We start from the raw sequence: 26,266 nt of genomic DNA on the forward strand, positions 1-26,266 counted from the left end.
TGTCCATGGCTAACACAGTGCAATAAAAAAGCACCACTCAGCTTCATATCAGACAGGCCATTCCTCCCAGTCACCCACTTAAGGTTTATCCACTGTTGCTCATCTGAACTATAGAGGTATATTCTCCAGAAGTCCACCAGACACTTAATGAAGGTGGGACATTCTAAGCTGCTGTTCGATGTATGGGCACAAACAACTGTCAGAGCTTTTTTCTTAGTGACTAAGAGTTTTATACAGGCAACCTTCTCATTCTCCAGGGATGGACTCCAACACAGGGGCACCACTCCCCCATCTACCCAATGCCTTTCATCCTTGCAGAATACAGCCCCTCTTGAGGACCACTGCTGTTCATGGAGATGAGGGCAGTTGTGTCTATTTGGTGCTGCTCCACCTTCCATACCAACTTCAGATCCTTCCCCATCGATATGATGATGTTTTATATCCCAAGGACCAATATGGGATACCAGGAGTATCTAGGTTTCAACTTCTGCCTGCTGCTCTGCTTGCGCTGCAACTCCTAACAAATAACTCTGCAGGTGGCATGCTCAAAGGGTAGTGGGTCCATGTCAATTTTTGGCCATGCCCAACCAGTCACATGGGTCTAGGCCTGGCTACCAGATGCTCACCGGGAAGCTATCTTATATATATTTGAACTTTGTTTACCCCTTGAAGCAAAGTTCAAAACAAACTTATCTTAACTTACCAAAGCACACTTTATGTATGACTGAGGTTCAACAAACATGAAGTGGAATGCATTTTATTCCTTTTGGTTTGGTATTTACTCTCAAGCAATCTGTCTTCTTTTTTCCTGCATTTCTTGGCATGTTACTGTTACCTGTAGATGAGTGACATAATGCAAAACCATTAGCAGGAATATGTATTGCATCACCTGTGTGCACTCATACAGTAACTGCTCCATAGCACTACTGGAGGTCAGAAACTGTACCTTAAATACCAGCTACTTATACCATTTCTTAAGAGGACTGTTAATGAAACTCAACTCTTCTCATAGATGTTTCAGCCTAAGCCTACCAGAAATAACAGCTTGATGACAATGAAGACCCGGTATTTCTGCTCATGAAGACAGGTGTTTTCAGTGGAGTGGTGAATATGGCACAGCTCTGTTGTTGCATTGATGGAATCAGTGCGATGGAAATGTACATAGTATTGACAGGAAAATTAAAACAGGACAAGGCTGGAAAACAAGCACTCTTGCTAAAATACAACAGTACATTCGTAAGACAGGAAAAACAGAAGCTTGACTTTTTGATACTCAGGTCACATAGCAGGAAAGAACTTAAATCAAACAACAGAATATAATTGACGGGGCAGCCTGTGTTTTTGAGATTTGTTTCAAGCAGTTTCAATAAATGTAACATTTCACTTGACTCACATTATGAGTGTAACTAATATTCAGTTACTAAGGAATCATTTAATCAAGGAATCAGATAGGGCTGCCCACTAAATATATTCTGGGAATGAAGGAGAGCTGAAAAGATGCAGTTCAGCAGTGGAATTTGTCTGAGATCTGAGTGAATCTAAATTGAACTTTAAATTATAATACACTGATATTGCACAGAGATACTCATGACTATATTTTTGTTCCCCACAACTTTCCTTTTTCATAGTCTACATCTGCTGTAACTACACCTTCTCACATGGGGCATAAAATAGTTTGACAGTGGCAAAATGTCTGAACCTTAATGAATCCAGCAGAACATGTAAGGGACACGTCGCTGGTCAGATGAGTGTATGTGTATTCATTTGTAAAATCTAATGAACGGATAAGCGGTATAGATAATGGATGGATGGATGGATGGATGGATAGATGATTAGAAATATTTTGTACTCTAACTTGGTTTAGGGTTGGGCTGATATGTTAGAATTTTTTGTCAGTCCAAACAACCAGCAATTGTTGATATATTCATGCAGATGTGTGTGCTGTTGCTGTTTGAATAAATTTGCTTTCACCTTCTCCTTTCTCCTTAACATCTAATTTTCCTGAAACAAGCTCATCTTCTTCAGTTAAACTAAATAAATCACCTTAAGATCTTTGATAACCAATAATGTGTAAGGACAGGCTGAACAGCAGGGAAAATTAATCCATGTTGCACAGATTTTGACAATTCACTTTTCTGCTAAGCTAGCAGTGTAGTTCTAGGGATGGCAACAATAAATTGGTCAGTTGTGAACTGAAATAACTTGACAACTATTTAATGGGTTTTGTTCTGTGATGATTCCTTAATTGTTCACTATATGGATCACAAAGTTTCAGTGGAAGCTACAGCTGGGTGTCATCAGCGTTACAGTGGTATGAGATATTATATTTTACCTTTTTTTTTTATAAATACATCTCAAAGGAAGCATACAGAGGGAAAATAAAATAGGCCTAACATGAAGCCTTGTGGTACTCCACGGGAGATGGATGCAGAAGAAAAGGACACATTAACAATTGAAACAGAAGCAGATCTGTCTTGGGAAACAAATGAATATAGTGTGATTTCCTGAGTCTAAAGAGAAGAACAAAGCATGTGTCAGCTATTCAATGATGCTGTGATGATCTTGGTTATTGATGATGTTGAGAGTGTTCACCCACAGCCTTTGCCTTTGAAAATGTCAAGAAAATTTGGCTTGTTTCCCCATTAATGTATTAAATTATCATCATAATCTTAACAATTATGGTTATTATTATCATCATTATTTTTATTGTTGGTGTTAGTGGAAGTATTATTAATATTCATATTTGTCCAACCACACCCCACATATAACCAACACTTCCAATACCAACATGTGTGCACACACACACACACACACACAAACAAACACACACACAAAAAACACACTGGGGCAGCAAACGTGAGTGTTGAAATCACCTAAAATTATAAGGTCAGTAAAATCAATTAAAACCTTTAGGGGGTCTATATATAAGAGCACAGAGCACTGCAACTGACATTTCAATCAATTTCTCTCTCTCAATTAAGATATTTGTATTATATGTACTAAGAATTCAGTGAGAAATTTTAAAAAAAAAAATCACAATTTTTACGATTGGTGCCAACCACAGGAGTATGCAGCTTCCCTGTGACTGGATGAAAGTAGTATGGAAGTGACTAGATGAAAGCAGTATGGAAGTGTGGCTGTACTGGTGGGAAAATACCTGGTAGTATTTCCAGTAGTTATTTATACAGGAAGACTGGCATGCACAGGGTGAGTGGGGCTTATAGATTGTTGCCTAGACCAAGAATTTAATGTGTGAAGCGGAACCAATACTAAGAGTTATAGGGCTTAGGCTGAGGGGATCTGCAAACAATGGAGTTGAATAGGGTAGCATTTCATGCTCTGCTGCTGCCCGAACCACTGAGCAGTTCACTAAGCCAGCTGGAGGATGGGGAATCAGGGAAGTGCTGCGTCCAGGAAACACCCTGGCTGGAGCCCGGCCACCACACACCAGTCTACAGGACAGGTTGAACTGTTTGTCTGGAACATCATTTCCATGGGTAGAGTCTGCAACTCATTTAGCCTGTGCAACCGTGATAAGAAATTTAGCTTTTGAAAAGGTTCACCTTTAATTAAAAGGTCTGATTAAGACATTAAAGGCCACAGGGTTTTTTCCAGGTTGTTGTCAATCATGTGTTGTCTGAGGTCTCTACAGAAGCAGCAGTTAGCACTGCAGAGTATGTGCTGCAGTTCTCACTGAGCTGTATTATATATGGGACACTTCACATGAAGTTAAGTCTTTACAGAGTTCTGTGGTGTCTTTGAGAGGCCGCAGCTGGCCTCTGGGACCAGCGCAAAATACAGCACTGCAGCAGCAACCTGACAGTGTGTGTTGGTACTATTCCATAGGTAGGTCTTGTGGAAATAGGTTGCCCATGCAGCCAGCCATCTATCCACAGCACACATCAGCCATGATGTATGAGATGCTGCATAGAGCCTATTATTCAAACACTGCATGCTCTGCTCCCTCTCTGACACACACACACACACACACACACTCACCTACTCAACTAACAGTATGTAGGTTGCTGTAACAACTGCTAAGGGTCACAGCACCAAAAAAGGACAACTTTATCCTACTTTTTTTCCCATTTTAAGAAGCAGGACAACATGGAGCACAGCCATTTTAGTGTGTAGAACAGTGTCCGATGTTAAGGTTACACTTGCTTAGAGTGATCCAACTTTCATCTAAACCACTAAATGTTCATATAATACATGATCTACTTTTCATGTGGATAAAAAAAATCTGGTCAGCAACTTCTAACTTCCAACTCTGTCTTCTGTGTAGTGGATGCTTTAAACTTTAAGGTATTATATTAAAATGCAATATATTACAGAATCAGAATAGTCTTTATTGCCAAGTAAGTTTGCACATACAAGGAATTTGTCTTGGTATATTGGTGCTAAGGACAGTTATAGTAAAAGAAAAGAGTGAAGAGCAAGAAGCAAGAACTATATTTACAGGGAACATAAATATACATAATTAAAAAGTTAAATGTAAAGTGTAGAGTGCAAAAATGTTAGAAAGTGCCAGTGTTTGTCCAGATGTGCGTTAATGTAACGTGTAGTGGGGGTGGGGGGATTACAGTCTGTGACAGTCTGTGTGTGTGTGTTGGGGGGTGGGGGTGGGGGGGTAGATCTTGTTGAGAAGCCCAACGGCGTGGCGTGAGGTCTTGGTTTTGGGGAACCGCAACCTCCTGCCAGAAGGGAGTGTCCTGAAGAGTTTGTGACCGGCCATGATCTTTCCTGCCCGCCTCAGGGTCCTGGAGGATGTACAGGTCCTGGAGAGAAGGCAGGTTACAGCCAATCACCTTCTCAGCAGACCGGATGACACGCTGCAGTCTGCCTCTGTCCCTGGCACTAGCAGCAGTGTACCAGATGGTGATGGAGGAGGTGAGGATGGACTCAATAATGGAGGTGTAGAAGTGCACCATCATTGTCCTTGGCAGGTTGAAACAGAAGGACTCCACAGTTCTGACTGGGGAGTCACACAGGATGATGGGGGAGGGTGAAGCTGTGTTGTTCCTGAAGTCTACAACTATCTCCACTGTCTTCACAGCATTGAGCTCCAGGTTGTTTTCACCACACCACGTAACCAGCAGGTCAATCTTCCCCCTGTAGGCAGACTCATCCCCACCAGAGATGAGCCCAACAAGGGTGGTGTCGTCAGCAAACTTCAGGAGTTTGACAGACTGGTGACTGGAGATGCAGCTGCTGGTATACAGGGAGAAGAGTAGAGGGGAGAGAACACAGCCTTGAGGGGAACCAGTGCTGATGGTCCAAGAGTCAGAGATGTGTTTTCCCAGCCTCACATGCTGCCTCCTGTCCGACAGGAAGTCAGTGATCCACCTGCAGATGGAGTCAGGCACGCTCAGCTGGGAGAGCTTGTCCTGTAGCAGTGCTGGAATCATGATGTTAAAGGTGGAGCTGAAGTCCACAAACAGGATCCTGGCGTAGGTTCCTGGGGAGTCCAGGTGCTGCAGGATGAAGTGGAGGGCCACATTGACTGCATTGTCTACAGACCTGTTGGCTCTGTAGGTGAACTGCAGGGGATCCAGGAGGGGGCCGGTGATGGATTTAAGGTGGGACAGCACAAGGCGCTCAAATGTCTTCATTACCACAGAGGTCAGGGCGACGGGTCTGTAGTCATTAAGTCCTGTGATCCTTGATTTTTTGGGGACAGGGATGACGGTGGAAGCAGGTTGGCACATGGCATGTCTCCAGTGAGGTGTTAAGATGTCTGTGAACACTGTGCATCACGGTGGATGGAAAGACAGAGTCTGGCCCGGCTGCCTGGCGGGGGTTCTATCTCTTGAAGAGTCTGTTGACGTCTCTCTCCAGGATGAGGAGAGTTGTCGTAGTGGTGGGGGAGGAGGGGGCCTCTAAGGTGTGAAGCTTTGGAGAGGCCCCGACCCCTGATGTGCTGGGGGAGGGTGAGAGGCTGGTGTGGTGGGGCTGGGAGATGGTGTCACGGGGGATGGTGTCAGGACTGTCGTGTTGTCTTTCAAAGCAGCAGTAGAACTCATTCAGGCTGTTGGCCAGGCGTGAGTCGTTCGTGGAGTGGGGGGCTTTGGGCTTGCAGTTAGTGATCTGCCTGAGCCCTCTCCAGACAGAAGCAGAGTCACCAGCTGAGAACTGGTGTTGTAGTTTCTCAGAGTACAGGCGTTTGGCTTCTTTCACTGCCTTGCTGAACCTGTACTTTGACTCCCTCAACCTGTCTCTGTCCCCACTCCTGAACGCCTCCTCCTTCTCCAGCCTCAGCTGTCTGAGTTTGGCTGTGAACCAGGGTTTGTCATTGTTGTAACTCATCCTGGTGCGTGTTGGTATACAGCAGTCCTCACAGAAGCTGATGTATGAGGTCACAGCCTCTGTAAACTCATCCAGACTGTTGGTGGCAGTCTGAATACATCCCAGTCTGTACAGTCCAAGCACGCCTGGAGATCCTCCACAGCCTCACTGGTCCACATCTTTGATGTCCTCACAACAGGTTTAGAGAGTTTTAATTTCAATCACTGTCACATCAGTACACCAGCCACTGTTAGTGTAAAAACAAATTCCTCCACCTTTCGTCTTGCCTGAAAGTTGTGCGTCGCGATCCACTCTGAAGAGTTGAAAGCCTGCTAACTGCAGTGCAGAGTCCGGTATCACTCCACACAGCCAAGTTTCAGTGAAGCACAAAACGGAAGATGAAGAAAAGTCTCTGTTTTTCCCCACCAGTAGCTGGAGTTCATCCACTTTGTTGCTGAGTGACCGCACGTTGGAGAGAAATATTCCAGGTAACGGTGTGCGATGTCCGTGTTGGTGGAGACGCACAAGCATACCGGAGCATTTCCCTCTCCTCCAGCGGTTCACCGTGTGCGCAAAGGTGAGGGCACCTTTGACCAGAACGTCCAGTAATTCTACAGATGTAGCGATGAAAGTGGGTATTAAAACCACAGGGCTAGTGGCCCTGATGTTCACAAGCTCTTCTCTAGTGAAAGAGCAACTAGTACTTCCACCCAACACTGAATTAACAAACAAAATAACAAAACACAACGCGCACCAACACACCGAGGCAGCCATCTGCGGCGCCATCTTGGAAGGACTTATGAATGACTTATGCCATTACATATGCATAAGTCAGGAAATCCCTGATTCAACTCACTAACGAGTTTTTGTTTAGCTGCCTCACAGCAATGCAGGAGCAACACTGTAACAAGCTGTAAACTTTACGACCAAATCTTGTCTTAAAATGACCGAACTGCAAAAATAAGTGTGATGGAAGTAGAGTCTTGAGGAAACGGAGGCAGAGCAACACCAAACATCACAAGACAGGGCAATGTGATTCTTGTCTGTTGGCTGCTCTGATACTCTCACCTCCTTTGTCGGTTAACTTCTACCTGCTGAGAGCTGCATGCTCATCATGGAAAAGTGCAGAGCTAAAATAGAAAGTACCATTGTTGTGGTGAGTTAAAACCAGCTGACAGTGTCAGCAGCCCGGCAGGAGAGACTGGCTGAGGTGAGGGGGAGAGAGAGAGATAGATTTAACAAGCTAAGATTAAGTTAGATTTGAATTAACTACTGATCTTGATATCACACAGTAATAGCTGCCTTTTCTGTCTCTAAATTCTGGTATAAATTGCTAGATCCAGGAACACCACCAGTTTTCTGAGGTAGGTTGTCTTTCAGGATGGTGCTGCTGCCTTGAGTAGCTCCTCGTCTGTTTACTCTTGTTCTGATAAATACCATCAGCCACCACACGAACTCCTCTTCACAATAGTCCACAGCATAATCCACAATTACATTTAGCTTTTCCTCAAAAGTATTCTGGAAAAAGTTAGTTTTATATATTGTGGCAGTAACTCCTCAGAGGGATGACCTGGACTCTCCTCAAAATGTAACAAAAGATTTGTTCTGTTAATCAATGTAAAACAGTTGGTCACAACACACAGCAAGGCTGCAGATACCTATTTTATATACCTCTCTATACAAGGTAAGATAAGCCAGCAAGTCAGCCCAAATAATGCACATTCCCACTTCCATGTTCCATGGTCGGCACTATAGCACTGTGGTGGTCCTGGCCAGGTCTATATTAAACATTCTGGACTCCATAAGATCCGAGCAAATGTATTTTGGTTTCATCAGACCAAAGAATGTGCTGCTAACATTCAACACACCACAGGTGTCTGTCTGTCCATATAAGCTGCTGGAAACTTAATTTCCCTGAGGGAGTCATCCCAAGGGATCAATAAAGTCTAGTCTAAGTGTAAGTCTCAGTCTAAGTGTGGTCTCTTTTGTTGCAGTGACAGGTAAACTTACTTTTGTTGAATTGCAGTTAGCATAGTCTATATAACCTGTTTGTTTACAAATTATGCATACATTAAAATGTCCCTTGGCAAAGTTTATTCCTGCATTTTTGTGCCATCTTGTGACCAATGATTTTCTTCTTGGACACTGTCCACAGAGGTTGACTTCATGCTGTGTCCTTCTCACTGTCTGATCAGTCGACACCAGTTTCCACTGATAACCCTTGTGTCCAGTCAGAAGAACTCATCTACCTGTTTATCAGTGTGAGGCTGTGTTGATACTCAATTGTGTATGGTGTCATTTTTTGATGACGGCCAGTGAACCTTCTGCTGTAGGTTTTATGGTTCTTCTTGTACCTCCTAACATTGCAGCAGCCGTGTTTCAGCCTCCTCACGCTCTTGTACGCCTCCTTGCGCTCTTGTACCCATCTTTATGAAGTCTCACAGTCTGGTTTCTTATTGTTCAGACAGGTCCTCACTAGGAGGAGCCATGTTTTATTAAGCCAGTCCAGAACTGAGGAAGCTGTGCTGCTCACAGCTCCTGCTTGTTTTTTTTTTTGTTTTTTTCATTTTTCCAACTTTTTCACTTTCTTCTTTTTTCATACTCTTTGGACTGGACCCTCTCTGAACATGCTTGTAGAGAGAGCTCTGGTCTTTTTTTTTTCAATTTGCTTTGTAGTGGGTACAGTGTTTTATGTTTTCACTCAGTTGTGCTACCATTTTGCAGCAACTTCATTGTCACATTGTTCGCACAAGTGACCAGCTGATCATGCAGTTTTACTGTGGGGATCAGTTAAGTTTTATGGAGCTTTGAGGGAGCCACCAATCATTGCTATGTCATTTTCTGCCACTGTGACTTTCTATCTTAAATTACACTTACATTTTATGTTTTATTAAGTGAAGCACTCAGTGCATGTAATTCCTTTATTGTAATGCATTTTGAGCTGCATTCCTTGTATGAAAGGTGCTAATGGAAGGAAAGTGTTAATGTTTCCTAGTTATCCTTTGGACCATGATTAGGAAGCTCAGGGAATTCCATTCCAGGGCTGAAGTTGGCTAACTCTAGAGGACAATCTCCATGGATGGCCAGACATTTAAAAATTTAGTACTTCATTACTGACGTCACCACCACTTTTATACCTATAATCCTAAACCAGATTTTTGTTATCAGATGTCTGGATCTTTAGTAATCAGGAAAACAAGTGAAACAAACAGCCCCTCCTGATATCCTGTGTCCACTCAGGAGCATTACAGAGAAACAGTGATTTTTAACATGAAACTGGAGGGAGGAGAAGACTTCTGCAGATGAAACAAGCTGAGCTAACGTTGGCAGCAGCTTGGCTAACAATCCTGCAGCCCCAGCTGACATCCTGTGTCCACCAAACTGTGCCAGAGAAACACTGATTTTTAATATGATATTGCTTTATATGTGTTTTTACTAGTTTGAATTATGTCTGTTTGTTTGAGAGAAGACCTCTGAGGATAATTCAGCTCCCAGTAAAAACAATGAACACTGAAAGAATTCTAACCTACAATTAAAATGTAATGAGTTGTATATTTGACAATGAAAACAACAACTTCTGCAATCCAACACTAATTGACCACCCACCCTACCCCACCCCACTACCAGCACCACTGCCACTGCCTCTTATCATATCATATATATATATATATATATATATATATATATATATATATATATATATAGAGAGAGAGAGAGAGAGAGAGAGAGAGATAGATATATGTGTATATATATATTCATGATGATAATGAAACAGACAATGTTGCTACTTTCATATACCCACAGTTTTACCAGCCCAATATTAATAAGAGAGAAAAACAGTGATCATAGTTACTGATGCTATGGTTCCTCAGTCTCAGAGAAAACTGACATTTGCCTTGTGTTCTTCCCACTTCTCCCTGTTCCTTTCCTCCTCTCCTTTCTTCCCATCTACTCTGCACTAGAACATTCCGCTATGATCAATCTGATTACATAACAGCACTGCAGTGAGAAGCAGCAAGGAAGAGAGACCAAACACAGAGAAGTGAGGGGTGCCATGCCATCTCATTTTTCCTCTTTTAAATGACTACTCATATCTCGGCTATCGTGTCACACACACACACACACACATGGACACACACCTGATCCTCCCTGCAAGTGTTCACATTGCAGTGAGGGTCAGACGGCAGTGGTTTCTCCAACAGAAAAGGATATTTAGCCGCTTGAAAAGAGAGAAGAACAAGCTTCATTCTGCTATAAAATATCTAGATGGATGACTTTTTTGTACTTTCTGTCTTTTGTACACTTGAAATTTGAAATTGTGGGTAAGTTGAATGCTGGCAATGAAATAAACAAAGAAACTAAAACAAGGAAAAATAATATTAAAATGATCCTGAATGAGTTTTGGCAATTTGCTTCTAGAGTGGCCAAATTAAGTTGGCAATAATCTTAGGCCACAGTCTGTCAATTATATTGTGAAATGTGCCGCACTTTGACTTGAACTTCTATTCAGTCAGTTCAGTTTGGCAGATTGATTGGAACAGTGGTTGTGGCGACAAGCTAAGCCTGAAAACTAGCCCAGCTGGAACCAGGATAGTCTGGAGACACGATCTTCCTTTATTAAACACTCTTTAGTTTGAATTGTTTCGTTGTTGCCTATCTTCATGAGGACTGTGTGATGTTCTAACAAACATGTCATTGCTGAATAAAATGGGAAACCTTCATCCCCTGCTGAAATTCTGACTCCTGCCTCATCCTCTCTCTGTTCATCCTTTGAACCTGTTAAAGGTCACCTTCAAAGCATGTTTCACTTTTAATGCACACGACCCCAGTGCATGACACACACACCACACTTCTTTTTACTTTATTTTCAAGAAGGATCATTATGCCAAACCATCAGCGCAAATAAACTGAGCACAGTGGAATATATACTCTATATACATACAGTGGTGGAAAAAAGTTTTTGGACAACCTTAAAATTTTACACAATCTCATTATTATCATGAAATATTTGTGGAAAAATCTTTTTTGTTTTGGTTTTGGTTTATTGTTTACAAGAAAAACTAACAAAACTAAATTCTTGACATTTTCAATATGTCAGTTCTCAACATTGTCTGTATCAAAGTCAACAAATAACAGAGAATGTGTTCAAAACTGAACAAAAAATAAATAAACCACCACATCATCAAATTAATATTTAGTAGTCCTGCCATTAGCACGCAGTAGAGCTCTAATCCTGGCTGGCATGTTCCCCACGAGCCTTTCACACTGTTGAGGGGTAATCTTGTCCCATTCTTCTTGAATTACTGCTTTTAATTCTTCTAAATTCTTTGGTTTACGCAACACGAAACAGACCTTTTGATAATCCACCACAGATTTTCAATGGGGCTCATGTTCAGGGATTGAGCTGGCCACTCTAAGACCTGGATCCAGTGCTCCTGCAGCCAAGTTCTCCTGGCCCTGGTTGTGTGGCAAGGGGCATTATCTTGTTGAAACATCCAGTTTTGACCTCAACAGAACAGTGCACGTGCAGAAGGGAGCATGTGGGTTTCGAGAATGGCACAATACAGAGTTCAATGTGCCATCACAGACAGTGAGATAACTAACACCAGCAGCACTCATGCATCCCCAAACCATGATACTGCCTCCACCATGCTTGACAGTAGGTACTGTACATGCTGGAGATAAAGCTTCTAAAGCTGGAAGCTGGACTCATCTGACCACAGAATCTTCTTCCAGTTCCTGGCTGTCCAGTTCTTGTGTGCTTGGGCCCAACGACGCCGGGCTAACCTCTGTCTCTCATTGATCAGGGGCTTCTTGACAGTCTTGTAGGACCTTAAGCCACGATCTAAAAGTCAGCCACGTACAGTGCGGGTGGAACACTGGACACCAGTTTGGTTTGACCACTGCTGCTGAAGCTCCTGTGATGTCATCCGGCGGTTTTCCCTGCACATGCGGATCAGGATGCGGTCATTTCTTGCTGAAGAAAACCCTTGGACGCCCAGATCTTGGTTTGTCTTCCAAGCTGTTGGTTCGTCTGTATTTCTGCAGAGTGTATCCAACTGCTAAAGGACTGCATCTGCACTTCCTGGCTATCTGGCGGCAGCTGTACCCTTCCTCACTGAGAATCTGTATCTTCAGGTGTGTTTCCTGCGTTAGGTTCCTTGTTTTAGCCATGTTTGTCTCTGAAGAACTTTCAAATGTGCTGGCTTTATATAGACACGAAGCACGGCAACAAAAATTGTGTCTTTTAATAAAAAGCATGACCTTCATTAATGAATCACTGGTACCAAAATGAAACAATTTCTTATGTATTTTTATGCAACCAATTAATTTTAAGTTTTTAATGGCTTTTTTAGGATTTGTTTAGTATCTTGGCTGTGACTGTACTAAAAGAAATTACTCTTGAAGACCTAAGAATGATTCTTAATGCAATATTTCACAAATGCATGGGGTGCCCGAAAACTTTCCACCACTGTATACATACAATACTAGGAGACACTCATCGTTGGCATGAGTCAGAGGTGCACAGAGACATCATTATCTGTATCTGTATTTGACTAAAGGACCAGAAGTGGGCGTGGTTTATACCAGAGGTCAAGTTAAATTTGTCAAAAGTTATATTTTCTGACCTAATTTTCTTTGCCCATGCAATTGCCCATCAAAGCGTCAAAAAGCATCAAAGATTGGGATCTGGGATTGGGAGTCTGGAGGCCAGGTCAACAGCTTTGGCTCTTTGTTGTGTTCCTTGAGAAATATCTGAGCAGTTTGGTGGTGTGGAACATTATCCTGCTGGGGTAGGCCCCTGACACTGGGGGGTGTTGTTGCCATTGGAGGGGTATGTGCTTGGTTTGTGACAATATTGAGGTAGGTAGCACGTGAAAAGTAATGTCTAAATGAATGTCAGGACCAAGGGTTCCTCAGCAGAACATTGTGTTGTAACAATATTATTCACTTCATCCACCAGTGGTCATAATCTTATGGCTGATCTATGTATGGTGTAGCCACAGTGTTTCTGCTTTAACAGCATCATGCTGGGTGGGCAGGTGACAGGTGTGTTTACAGAATGTGCGTGCTTTGAAAGATGTCACAGCTTGGAAATGTGTTCATCAGGGAAGCTGCCTTCATCCTCTTGTGTTCTTACATTACTAAGGCTCAGAGCTAGGGGCTGAAGTTACACTTCAATGGAAAAAAGATACTACTACTCTCAGAGAGCTTTGCAGCATGACCCATGCAACCAGTGAGCTAAAATTCTGTTGTTATACATCTGGTGAACTGATATTAGAGGTTGACCAATCTGAATCAATGAATTTATTGGTAGCATTCCCAAAATACTACAAGTCTGACTTCTGAAATGAATTAAGTCTTCTTCCTGACAATAGCCGCAGAGGCTCATGTGTACTGCAGTATTTGATGACATACTGAACTGAAGGGGGAAAAATGAGAGCTCAAACAGTGATTAAAGCATTAATTACAGTTTAATACTTACAATGGCACTGAGTTAAGTTGTATGTTTGTACATTTGAAATGTGAAGAATAAATGACCTAGTTTCAGTACAAAGTACAAAGTACAAAAGGCACACTCAACAGTAAGAACCACAGACAATCACTTACTCACCAACATAATGTCCAATATCAATTATGAATCCACAGGGCTGGCCATACATTGATTTATTTGTGGCAGCCCGCCACAATGTCAACCCTGACTGCCACATATTGATATCCAAGTTTTCCCATTCTCTCTCTCAGCTGACTGAATTCCTGAATAAATTCTGATGACTGTGACTAGCTATCCAGTGACTTTGTTTCAAATATTTCCAGGCCTCAACCACTGCTGCCTGTGGTAAAACTACAGAAACAGTTCTGTCCTGGCTGGGTCTCTTCTGTGAGACTACAGAAAAAAATGACATAACAAGAAGGTTCCTAGTTCAAACCCCAATCCACCCAGGGCTGTTATGTATGGAGTTAGGTTCATTTGTGACTTGAGTGTGAATGGTTGTTTGTCTCTATGTGTCAGCCCTGTGATATACTGGTGTCTGTCCGGGGTGTACCCCACCTCTCACCCAGTGTCAGCTGGGATTGGTTCCAGGCCTCTAACAACCCTTAAGGATAAGTGGTATAAATAATGAATGGATGGACAAAGTATTTGGCAGTTAAATATCTGCATTGGTATATAAGCGGTATTATTTAAAAGTAACAATATTAATCTGTACTGTACCCATAGCCTCACCGCTCCTTTTGAATTATTCAGTAGTGGCATCCGCTGTTTAATCGATCCTAACCAGACCTGTGGTGGAGCAGTCAACCACTCTGGTGATTGACTCTGTCTGTATGACTGGAGGATTAGTGGAGGTGGGAGAAAGAAAGTACTGCAGCAGACTTAGGGCAATAACAGGCACAAAGATCATTGCTACAGCTGTACAGTAACACAACAACCTGTTGTCTGGATGGTGCTCAACACTTCTCGATCTGAACAAACCACACCTCAAATTTAAATGACAGTGCAAAGTCTAACACATACTTTTCCACTAAAATACCAGCAACCAACAACTCCCATCACTCTGCTTCACTTGACTGAACTTCCCACTTGTTTGTTCCTCCCCCTGTGCTCTGGCTTGGCACAAAAATACCACAGACATATTTCAAGGTCAGGAAAATGCCAAACTGCCGGACCACTGTTGGCACTTGTGGTTGCACCACCATAAAAATATGGATCTGAGTCATACACATATAATTTTTAGGAAACACTAAAATGAACTGTTGATATGAGACTTAGAGGAAAGAGAAAGCAGTGCAGTGTGTTTTCATATTCACTTCAGCCTGACTGACACAAAAGCATGGACAATATTATTGGTCAATTTTAGCTTAGCAAGGCTTACAACACCAACTATCAACCACCTATAACAAAGTCCCGAGATCCTTACTCATCCTAACCCCACCAAGGGTTAAATACCTGGGCCTTACCAACCTTTAGAACTGAGGAAGCCTTTCAGAGAGAGGTGAAACATCTTCAAGAAACTAAAAGAAGTCCAGTTGCCTTCAACTCTAGCACTTAAGACTACCATGACCTGGATGACTGAGAACCTACACAGACATTAAGCTTATCAAAAATATATTGGTATAGGCATATCACAAAGTCTCCCATCATGGACTCAACTGTAGGCTTTTCCTTCTAATTTTCTAATTTTAGTATAATATAGGGCTGCCCTCAAAAGTTGATGACTCAGTGCATCTATCGAAAAACCCAAGTCAAATCATTACACTTTTTTTAACTGTTTCCCAGTACACAGAACAATGCAGGAGCAACAATGTAGCAGACTGTTAAGTTTACAACACAGTTGTCTTAAAATGACCAAACTACAAAACCAACTGTGATGGAAGTAGAGATGTGATGGACACAGAGGGCAGAGTGACATCAGAGAGCGTGAGGCAGGACAGTTCGGCCTGTTCCTGTTGGTCACTCTGATACTCTCAGCTTCAGTGTCTGAGTGGCGGCACTGTCAGCAGCAGGGCAGAAGATGCAGGAAGATGCCAACTTTTATTTTCTCTGACTGTGTGAAGATGGTATGTTTTCAGTGGAAACACTGAAATCATGACTGAAAGTCATGCCAATGAATTTTATGACTGCCAGATAGTCTACATTGAAAAACAAACAAACAAAAAAAGGCAATAACCAAATCTTCATTTTAAACAACCAGTCGGATAAAGTACTAATATCATGAAAACTCCTACAGCACTGGTTCCATCAATGCAGTCAATAATAGTCATTTCAGACTCACTCCTCTGCTGTTCTTGGTTTCTTTTCAGAAATACTAACTTTGTTCATTAATTTTGTCCAGTCTCATCGTTTTGCTTCTTTGATCACCTTTAAACTCAGTCAATAAAACTCTACATCTCCTAGTCACATACATCATATTAAAAGCCTTCAAGCAGCTGAGAGGGCATTATATCCCTATTTCCTTTTAATGTGAAACATTACAGGAACTGTTTTACTGACATACCTTCACAGTGCATGAAAATCCAGCAAATCAGAAACGTTTGGAATTATGTATTATGTTCAAAGCAGTAGGAGAGTGGTGAGTGTGACATGACTCTGTTGTTGTACTGATGGAATTAGTACTGTGAACAGTTATCAGTACAAAGTAAAAGGTGGCAAAAGTTGTGTGAGCATCCCTTTAGAAGCCCAGTATTCATGTTAAATGATGTTTGACCTGTCACTCGGCACTGCAGTGAGTTTCAGGCTGTGCCATTACAAATTTACTGTGTTCTGACAGGTAATACCATTCTCTACCTCTGACCTAATGAGCCTTTGAATTCTACTCTCACCCAAGGAATGAGCAGATACTCTGTAAAATGAGCTAGCCTTATCTGTTCAGCTTAAACTACAGTGGCTGCCCTCACTGGCTTCATAGACAGTTTCAGCTGAATGCTATGGCCTGCTCAGTGGTCCAACCACCATCGCTGTATGTCTACTTCCACTAGACTTACAAATAGCCACACATTACCAGTGATTTCAATATGAAGCTTAAATGTGAGAGTGCAATCTGTTGACAGGGTCATCGGTTGTAGAGCCCTCTCAGTACTTGGTGTTTGGCTGAACTAAAAAGGCTCAACATTGTGTTCAAGTGTGCCAGAACCACCTCCTCCATACCTATACCCACACATTAAACACAACCCTCTATAGCATGTTATATTTATCTCTGTATGTAACACCACCAGCAGACAATATGTTAAGCTATCATATTGGTATCAACAGCAGCATGCTGTTAAACCCACCAAACATCAATCAGTCAATCATCCTGAGCTACCTCACCTTAGCCTACCAAAAACAAACTGTTTACACCATCACTAGCTCACACCATCAGCTAACAACATGCTAGCCAACAACAAATAGTCAGAAACATGTTATGCCAACTTGCATGCAAAGCCTACTTTATACTGACTTTACCAAGCCGCCAGGAGCAGACCTGCAGACTGCAAAGCAATTTTGGCTCAGTGGCCAAACCACATTACAACAACTTCTGCATTCATCATGTGACCCAAAAAGCAATTTCCCATAAACAGTCATTGGTAAAAGTGCATCTGTCAATGAGTCAATGTATCAGTCCTGAAGACTCCAAGCTACCCTACAGCACACAGAGTGATGCAGGAGCACCAGAGCCAGCTGTAAACTTTGCAAACTGAGTCTTGTCTTAAAATGACCAAACCACAAAAAGACCAAATTCATTACTGTTGGCTTCATTACTGTTTGGAGTCTGGTTGACAGCACAGTCAGCAGCCCAACAGGAGAGACACTCTATGGTGTGGTAGGATTTCATAACAGAGCTATGACCAAGATGCCAACTTTCAGTTCCTCTGAAGGAAAAATTATCTTTTCAGATCCCAATTGATGAACACCAACAGTAAAATGTGAGTTTGCATGTAAAACATGAGAGTCGTGTACAGTAGGGTGGTGAGGACCAGCTACTTTAAACAAGCACTACATGTGCAGGGGAGTGAATATTTCCCCCATTTGAGGGGTAATAAAGAAAAAACATTAACAATGCTGAAAAATGGAAAATATAGTTGAGAAAAAGCATTAACTGACAAACCACAAGCATCTGGCCAATTAACATACTGATAATATAACCTTTGCCATCTTTGAGCACAGTATCCTGTTCTCTTTAACACATCCATGGAATTTACCATGTGACCTCTTGGAGCACAGGTAACCACATGGAAATGTTTTTAGAATTAATTGATCAAATGTGATCTGATTCTCATCCAAGTCACGAATACAGACATACAATGTGCTTGACCTAATAACACACAGTTATAATATTTTGTGTCTTTATTGAACACACTCCTTAAACATTCACAGTGCTGGTGGAGAAAGTCAGTCAACCCGGTATTTAAGTATTTAGTGGTTGAACCTCCTTTGGTCGCAGTAACCTCAGTCCAGCTCTTCGAGTCTCTATGGATCAGATTGGTACAATGTTCAGGAGGAAGTTTGAACCGTTCTTCTCTGAGCTTAGTCCACAGCATCTGTTGGGTGCGTCACTGAACCTCCACTGAGCATCAGCTGGTGGACAGACACCCTGAGATTATACTGGAAGATATCTTGATATAATTCATTTCCCCTCGATGATGGTGAGCCGTCCAAGCTCATGCACAGCCCACACTACTATTATGCCCTTTTTACACCAGATGTATTGCAGCATGTTCTCCCCAAACAATTCAACCTTATAGTGGTGTGGTATAGCCCAACATGTAACAGCTGTTCATTTGTGATAAAATCATCAAATTTAGCATTTGCTGACAGATATATTGGGCCATCACAAACTCACACACTGGTGGCTGTGGCAGCCACTTTTCAAGATGGCCACCAGCGGTTGGTCAATTTTTCTATCCCATTGGACCCATATGTAATAACAGACAGTCTGGAGCAGGAGTGTCAAACTCAGTTTCATCCTGGGCCACATCAGCATTGTGGTTGACCTCAGAGGGCCAATTGTAACTGCAAGGCTATATAAATTAGGCGTGTAACACCTTGACACAATGCATTGTGATTCATGACAATATGCATCATGATGCTGGTAACTGTAGCATGAGGTGACTGATGAAGTGTGTGCTGTGTCCTGAAATAATCCTTTACACTTCTGTGAGTGATTGCACTGTGTACCATAAAAATAACACTAATAAAAGAAGACTTAACTTGAATAGGTTTGGGCTGCAATTTTCTCATCTTCCCACAGCCTCCAACAATGAAACGTCTGGCTGCTTCAGGTTCTGTTCAGTCAGGCGTATGGAGACAGCTCGCTTTCCTAGTGACCACTAATCAGCGGACTCAGTGACCCCTCTTTCACTCTTATTTCTCTTGTATAATTATTTTCTCTGACAGTTTTTCAATTTTTTTCAAGCCTCTCAAGCCTAGCAAAGCCACCATTGACAGATAGTGGCCTTAAAAACGCTGATAGTTTGGTCTGACTTTTGGCCATTTGGGGTCGATGTCGATGTCTGTATGATTTACAGAGACTTGCAATACTTGTTGGGAGCTTTTCTTACACTTGCTGGCGAGTTGTCCACCAGTCTCTTCTGTGGCTCTTCTGCGGACATGAAGTGGGGAGAAAAATGCGAACGTAAATTATCTTTTAATTTATGCATTTTTTTTCTTGCTGCCCTGCCATTATAATGTTAGGGGAAACACTGGCAGACTTTTAGACAGGAGTTATTAGGGACAGAAGCAATCCACTGGACATTTTTTGCAAACAAACCTCAAAACACAGTTGGAGACATAATCTGCGTCCACAAGTCCATTGGCTGCAGAACTCATGAAATTTTCTTTTTTTTTGCCTTTCCTTTTTCTCTGATCCTCCGTAGTAACAATTAAGAAATAATTATCGTTGGCTACAAAGTAGCAAGACAGTGGAAGATTGTTAAAATGTATCATAGTAATGTGCTGAGCAATAGCAACAGTGACGTGGGCATTCACCTGACCACACATGGCTAAGACTAGGCATAGTTAAGACTAGGCTTTAGTTTGGTTGGTGCAACTGATCTAAAGTCCATTCTAAAGACTGGTCTTAACTAAGACTGACTTAGCAGTTAGGATCAAGTTTAGTAAAAACCAAAGGCAAAAATCAAACAAAGCCTGTGCTTATTCATTCCCTTATGAAGAGCTTTCACTTCCACACAGGTGAAGAGACAGATGACATAAAACAGAGCAGACTAAAATATATAGTCTCGGCTTTTCTAACCACAGCAGAACATGCACAATCATTTAAACGTCAGAGACAGAAAATGACTGAAATGTGAGAAACACTTCAGAAAATGTCTACAGGAAAGGAATGATGCACCATAGATTCACTATGTTACAAGACTGTTGTCAGTCATTCGTTTATTTGTCCTACTCCTCCATCTCCCATCACAAAAAAAAAACACAACCTCAGGATACTTTTTTAAAACTCATCTTACTTATATGCATAAGCACCCATATAGTGTTTTCTGGTAGCATATTCTCACCCACTGATGGTTAAACTACTGCAGCACTAGAACCCTTTTCACACATGCACCTCTTTACATTAATCTGATGAGTATTCTGTATCTCTTTTAAGACTTTAAGACTCTACGACCACAGCACAAGGTAAGACATATACAAATAACAGTGAACTATCCTACCCTCCAACATGACTCATGACTGATTCATTTATTATCTTCAACTCTTACGCACAAATTACAAAAATGATTGATCGATTAGTCAGTCAGTGGTGCAGTGGTGTAGTTTATCAGTGAATGGGGATCACTCACCACTTAGAGCCTCAACAGTAAAATAAGTATCTTGTGTGTGCACCAATGAAAATAATTTGATTGACTGATGCTTTTGTATACACAGGCTATCATCAACCTTAAATCTGAGGGGATGGTGCACTACACCTTGTCTGCCACGATCACACACACACTGGCCATATTCCACTTTAGATGAACAAACAGATTAGCTAAAACATACACACACACACTGGCAGAGAGTGTTTGCTTGATAGATAGTCGGGGAATTGTGTGGCTCATAGAGAGGACATAACATTTATAAAACTAGGAGGGAAGTCATTAAACTTTCATATTGAGAAAAAGGGCTCATTACTCTCAATATGTGTGTGGTGCACTGACAGCTGATGGAGGACTATTGCTTTTTCCACTGCCATTTCTTCCCCTAATACATCCCCATTCCCCACCCACGTACCCACCCTGAACCACACAGGATGACTTCCACACTTCAACAGTGTATTAGACTGCCCTGGATATTGTTCTCTTTCCATTTAAAGGTGCTATATGTAAGTTTTTGCTATCCCTACATAGCCATTATAAGAATGACCTGCTTTTTACTCTGTAGTCTAGAAGAAACAATGGGAGCTCAGCATCAATGTTCCTTAACCTTTGTTTTTCTTCTATTTCTATCACTTCTTTTCTTCTTCTAAGGTTAACATGCTAACCAGCTAGTTTCGTTTCATAACACCATGTCACGATAGTGATTCAATATAGTGTCCAGTTTGTCCCCAGTCCAACATGAGAGGATGAAGAAGTAGCGCATTCTATGTGTATTCTATCCTCTTGTCCATTCGGTTTTTGTTGATTATGTAGCAACAGCAAAAACTTACATATAGCACCTTTACAGTAAAAAAATATTTCAACAAACACTGAGGACTGCTTTGTTAAAGAAGCTTTTTGAAACAACTGCCTCTTCCCTTTCATTGATTCTATCTTGTCTGAGACCAGATCTTTAAAGTAGGCTTCCAGATGTGGATTCATCTTGTTTATTTACAGGAGAGGCCATGCTGTTCACTTCCAGCATTTACACAAATCCAAAACACATGTTATTCTGCTCAAAGCTTTTCTGCTGCAGACTGAAGCAGAAATTCAAACAGAGAACATTTAGCAACTCAACTCAGTGTTACTGGCTCCTTTTGATCAGGACTCAGAAGTTTTGGGACAACTTTGGCATACACTTTTGTCATGTTCAAATTTTCATACAAAAGTTGCTGAACTGTCTCGTTATCAATGGAGACCAGTTCTGCTCTCATTCTTACACAAAGGTTTGTTCAATTTGTTGAATGTTGTCATGCCCATGCATGTCAAAAGTTGTTGACATGCATGGGCACCTAGAACATTCATCGTCTTGGACATCCTCTCTGCCTTCACAACCGCAGTGTTCCTCAAACAATGTACAAAAAGATTCAGCTGCTGTTTTGTTCAATTTCACCAACAATTTCAAGTTAATGTGTTGCTCAACTTCTAAGCTAATCATTTTCCAACACCTTAGCAAAAACATGCTGTCCTTGACAGGTCTGAAACCTTATCAAAGGGTGTATCTCCATCCATCTATGGCTAACTGTGGAAGTGGAAATAAGGCTTTTGCGAATGCATCCAGTTTCATATGACTGACTTTGGGTTTCTTTTTCTTCCACAGAATATTTTACTCTTGTGCACTTCAAGAAAACTTTATTGCCTATTACCTAGACCTTATTGGATAATTTGCATTGGAAACATTTCTGCACCAGTTCAGTTGTACCACTTATGGTATTTTTGATGCAAATATGTTACGAACTCTTTATTTAACTAAGAAATACAATTTATTGCTTGATTCCGCTCCATGGCTCTCCCCTGTGGGTTGCACAGTTAGCTGTTATAATGCCTCTGGAAAAGGAAATGTTGAACAAGTTCTGGAGCATTTCTAAACAACTTTTAGTTTTGTTATTGTGCAGTGTCTTTGGGTGGGCTGTATGTATGTTTTGTGTTTTGTTTTTGATTTCATTACAGAAAAATTAATAAATGAATCAGCTTAATAATAATTACATTGCAGAGAATGTGTGTGGCACAGCTGGCACCTGCCAAACACGACAGGATTGATGAAAAATACAACTTTTACAATATTCCACCAGCACATGCTGTCTGATGGAGTGATGCACTTATCTGACAGTTAGCCAGAATATCAGCCATAGTGTAATATTTTCTGTTCTTCTTTCCTCAACATTTACTGCCTTTATTAAGCTCCTACTAACACTTTAAATAACTGTTGTTGTCATACTTTTCATTTACATATTAAATTGTATACTAGGTCAGCAGTGTATGTTACTAAAAACTTGTTTTGCTCCACAGGCCAGTCAGCATGTCCTTACAAGGGGAACTGAGCTCCCTTGATGAATTTAGGACAGTGCTGAACTGGCAGAATGGGTACAGTAAGTTTTATACTAACACAAACAAACTCTGCATAGCTGCACCTCAGTCTCAACTCTCATATCTGTACACAGCTCGCCACTGTTCTGATTCCAGAAAACATCACATTTGCTCTGTTTACATGCACAAATGTTTCAGTGTTATGCCCTGATTCCAAAAAAGACAGTATTCCTGCAAAGCTGTTTACATAGTTAATGAAAATGAATATTCAATTGATATTCCTGCTTACATACAGCTGTGTACACTCTGATTAACATATGTCCCATGGCTACACCTTTTCTAACTTTATGACATTTCTAACCCAGACCCATATACCAAGTGCACTGTATACATGTCCAAAGAATGCTCCTAACACCACCCCTAATATTATTATTATAATCATTATTATTGTTGTTGTTTAATGTGGGTACTCTTTATTTCATTTCAATGTATACAGGGGGTGACTGAAAAAAGAAACAGATTATGGGTGGAGTGCCCCTTTAATTGACCTTGTCTGCAAACACAGACATTTCTCTGTAACAGAGATTCAGTGAACACAAACACACGGCTGCTGCCCTGCTGTTTGCTTTGTGCTGAGACATCAGCAGCCACCAGTAACCATGTATTGATCTGCATTCAAAGTGCACTTAGCAGGGAGTGCTGCAGGATTAGAGGGGGGAGGGGGGAGCAGAGGGGAAGAGGGGGGTGGAGAGGGAAGAGACAGAGAAGGGGAAAACAAAATGCTTGGATGTAAATGTGCAACTGCTATTTGAAACTCGGCATTTCTGGATGTAACGCACACACATTTCATTCTGGTCACATGTCTGACCAGCAAAGAAAGATAAAGGCAGTAGGGCTGAACATTGTCAGCAGGAGCAAACCGCTGTTGACAGCTGTGTTACCAGCAAAGCCAGTGGTTGATTAAAAATAATGAGCTGCATATTTGTTCCTGTGCCATATAAACTACTGATAATCAAGATGCTTTCACACAGTTTAACATAATATTGATTCTGGTCAAGTGAGTCTGTTTCCATTATGCCTAATCAAGATGACATATCATTTACTGAGTGTACAATGCAATCCAAAGGAAACTGGGTCCAGTAAGATCATATTAATAATAAACTTCAATGCCTCCTGCATATGAAAAATATGAAATGAGAAGTTTATTATACCATTATGTATGTTAAGCAGCAGAGTGGTGAGTCTGACATGACTGTTGTACTGATGGATTACTTCAGAGGACTTCATGTGAAGAAGTGTTACTGACAGACCTATTATGAGTCATTTACAGGCTGCTACCAGTGCACAGGTACCAAAATAATTCAACTCCAGAATGAGACAAATACAGAATCAGTCATTTGAAATGAAGTTATGTTTCTTTACAAACTAACTGACAGTAAAAGAACTGACACAAATAAAGGCACTTTTTATAAATAAGAGTTCTAGTGACGCCAGCTTTACAACCTCTCTGTTCCCCTGCCCCCTGCATCACAATGGAACTTTCCAGACCTTGCCACTCCCAACCTGTCCACCAGATTAAGGCTGGACAATATGGCAGTATCAGTATATGCGTGTACATTTTCTCCTCTTAAAACCACTCAGTTGATAATCATACTGACATTATACCAGCAGCAATACATAAACCTGACTGCTTTCACTATCGTTTCAGTGTCTAGTCTATATCGAATATGTTTTTTAACCATTTTGGTAATTACATGTTATTAAAGGAGGAACACATGTGTGCTTGAAAACCCAGTGTAGGCTATAATTATGGCAATTTGTTAACAGAACATTAGGTGAAGGGCAGTAGTTTTCCGATACACAGGTGAGGTAAGCAGTGTGGTCCAGGTAGTCACAGAGATTAACTGAAGTCTGTGTAGGGAGAATCAGCATGGTGAGACAGATGATGATACTGTTCTGTAATGGTGGAACAGCCCCCCATACCATGTCTACCGATCTCTCATTTGATCACAGCATATGAAAATTTGAAAAGGCAAGCTCAGAGAATCCAGACTAAAAAGGTTTCAACCTCATTTGTGCTGTCCAGGTGAAGGCTAAATATATACACATCCTGGTCATCTGCCCATTTAGATATTCTCTTATGCTGGCACTACCATATGTTGTGGGTGTCATCAAAAACAACCACAGAATTCTATAGCAAACTGATGAAGAGTTTTTTTCTGTAGTGTTTTATAGTAGATGGTGGGCAGCCTCTCGTGTAGCAAGAGCCATGTATTTGATAAAAAATAAAATACATAATAAATTCCTTACTGTCATCACTGTTTCCATTCTGACTTTTAGAGATTCAGGAAACGCATTCTGGAGGCTTGAGTTTCTTGCCTTGTTTTGCCAAAGTAAACACAGAAATTGGCTTTCACTGCTAACCAAACTAACTGCTTTCCATTGTTTCAGATGCCCCACTTCACGCAGGCTTCATCACACTGGCACATGTTTGGGCCAAAGAGCTGAGGTTGAGATTTCTGCTGGCTGGGATATGATCAAACAAGCTTGCTGAGCTCTTCTGAACTTTACAAATGTTATTGGAGCAAGTGGATCAATACTAATCCAAAAAAGTCATTTTTGGGATTGTGACACTCAAATGTATTCACCATTTACAGCTGCTCCTCTACCAATGACTATGTATAAGAAAAGTGTTGGGCCAGTGTGTGTCACATGATGAACATGAAAATTGTAATACCCTGTGTTACCACCATGCCAAAATCAATTCACGGCCCAGCACTGGTCCACCTGCTGCAGTTTACTGGTGCACTCTGAATGGTGTGCTGACTCTCAGTGTCTTGTAGTGGATTTAACAGTCTCATCTACAAGACTGAAAAAAGAATCACTGATCCACACTGATCTGCACTCTCAGATTGTTTTTGTTGATGAGATATTATCTCGGTTTAGAGGAGGTGAAACCACAGAAGTTGACAATGTGCAGATTCTACATTATTCAGTCTGTCTCTATCTGATGGGCTGTTAATGCTAGCTAACCAACTGTCTGCATGTCAAACAGCAGGACTGGTGTGCAGAAACTCTAGATGGTCCAACAAAATTTAGTCTTCAGTTGGTGTGATCAAGATGCTCAAAGTGCAGAACCTTTGATTTTTAATCGTGGATTTCTGATGATGCAGGTTATGTGTCTGTCCTATGCCACCATTAATATCCTACTAAGACCGCAAGACACTTGAATGAGACTTTTTCTGTAAGAAAAGGATCTTAGTTTGCTTTAGTTTTCCTCTCTGTGCTGCCACACTGTAATACACTGTCCTTTTGAATGAATGTTGCTATGCTACTG

At 41.4% G+C, this 26,266-nt stretch overlaps 1 protein-coding gene and 1 long non-coding RNA gene across 9 annotated transcripts in view; one reads left to right on the forward strand and one right to left on the reverse strand.

Moving 5' to 3' along the window:
* ryr2a (ryanodine receptor 2a (cardiac)) overlaps nt 1-26,266 on the reverse strand; it is a 194,731-nt gene that overhangs the window by 163,641 nt on the left and 4,824 nt on the right. The gene's annotated exons all lie outside the window — the stretch shown is intronic.
* Nucleotides 1-26,266, forward strand: part of LOC127141897 (uncharacterized) — a 156,271-nt gene that overhangs the window by 38,736 nt on the left and 91,269 nt on the right. The window lies entirely within an intron of this gene.

This window comes from Lates calcarifer, unplaced genomic scaffold (genome assembly GCF_001640805.2).
Source record: "Lates calcarifer isolate ASB-BC8 unplaced genomic scaffold, TLL_Latcal_v3 _unitig_5776_quiver_344, whole genome shotgun sequence".
In the NCBI taxonomy this organism is placed as follows: Eukaryota; Metazoa; Chordata; class Actinopteri; family Centropomidae; genus Lates; species Lates calcarifer.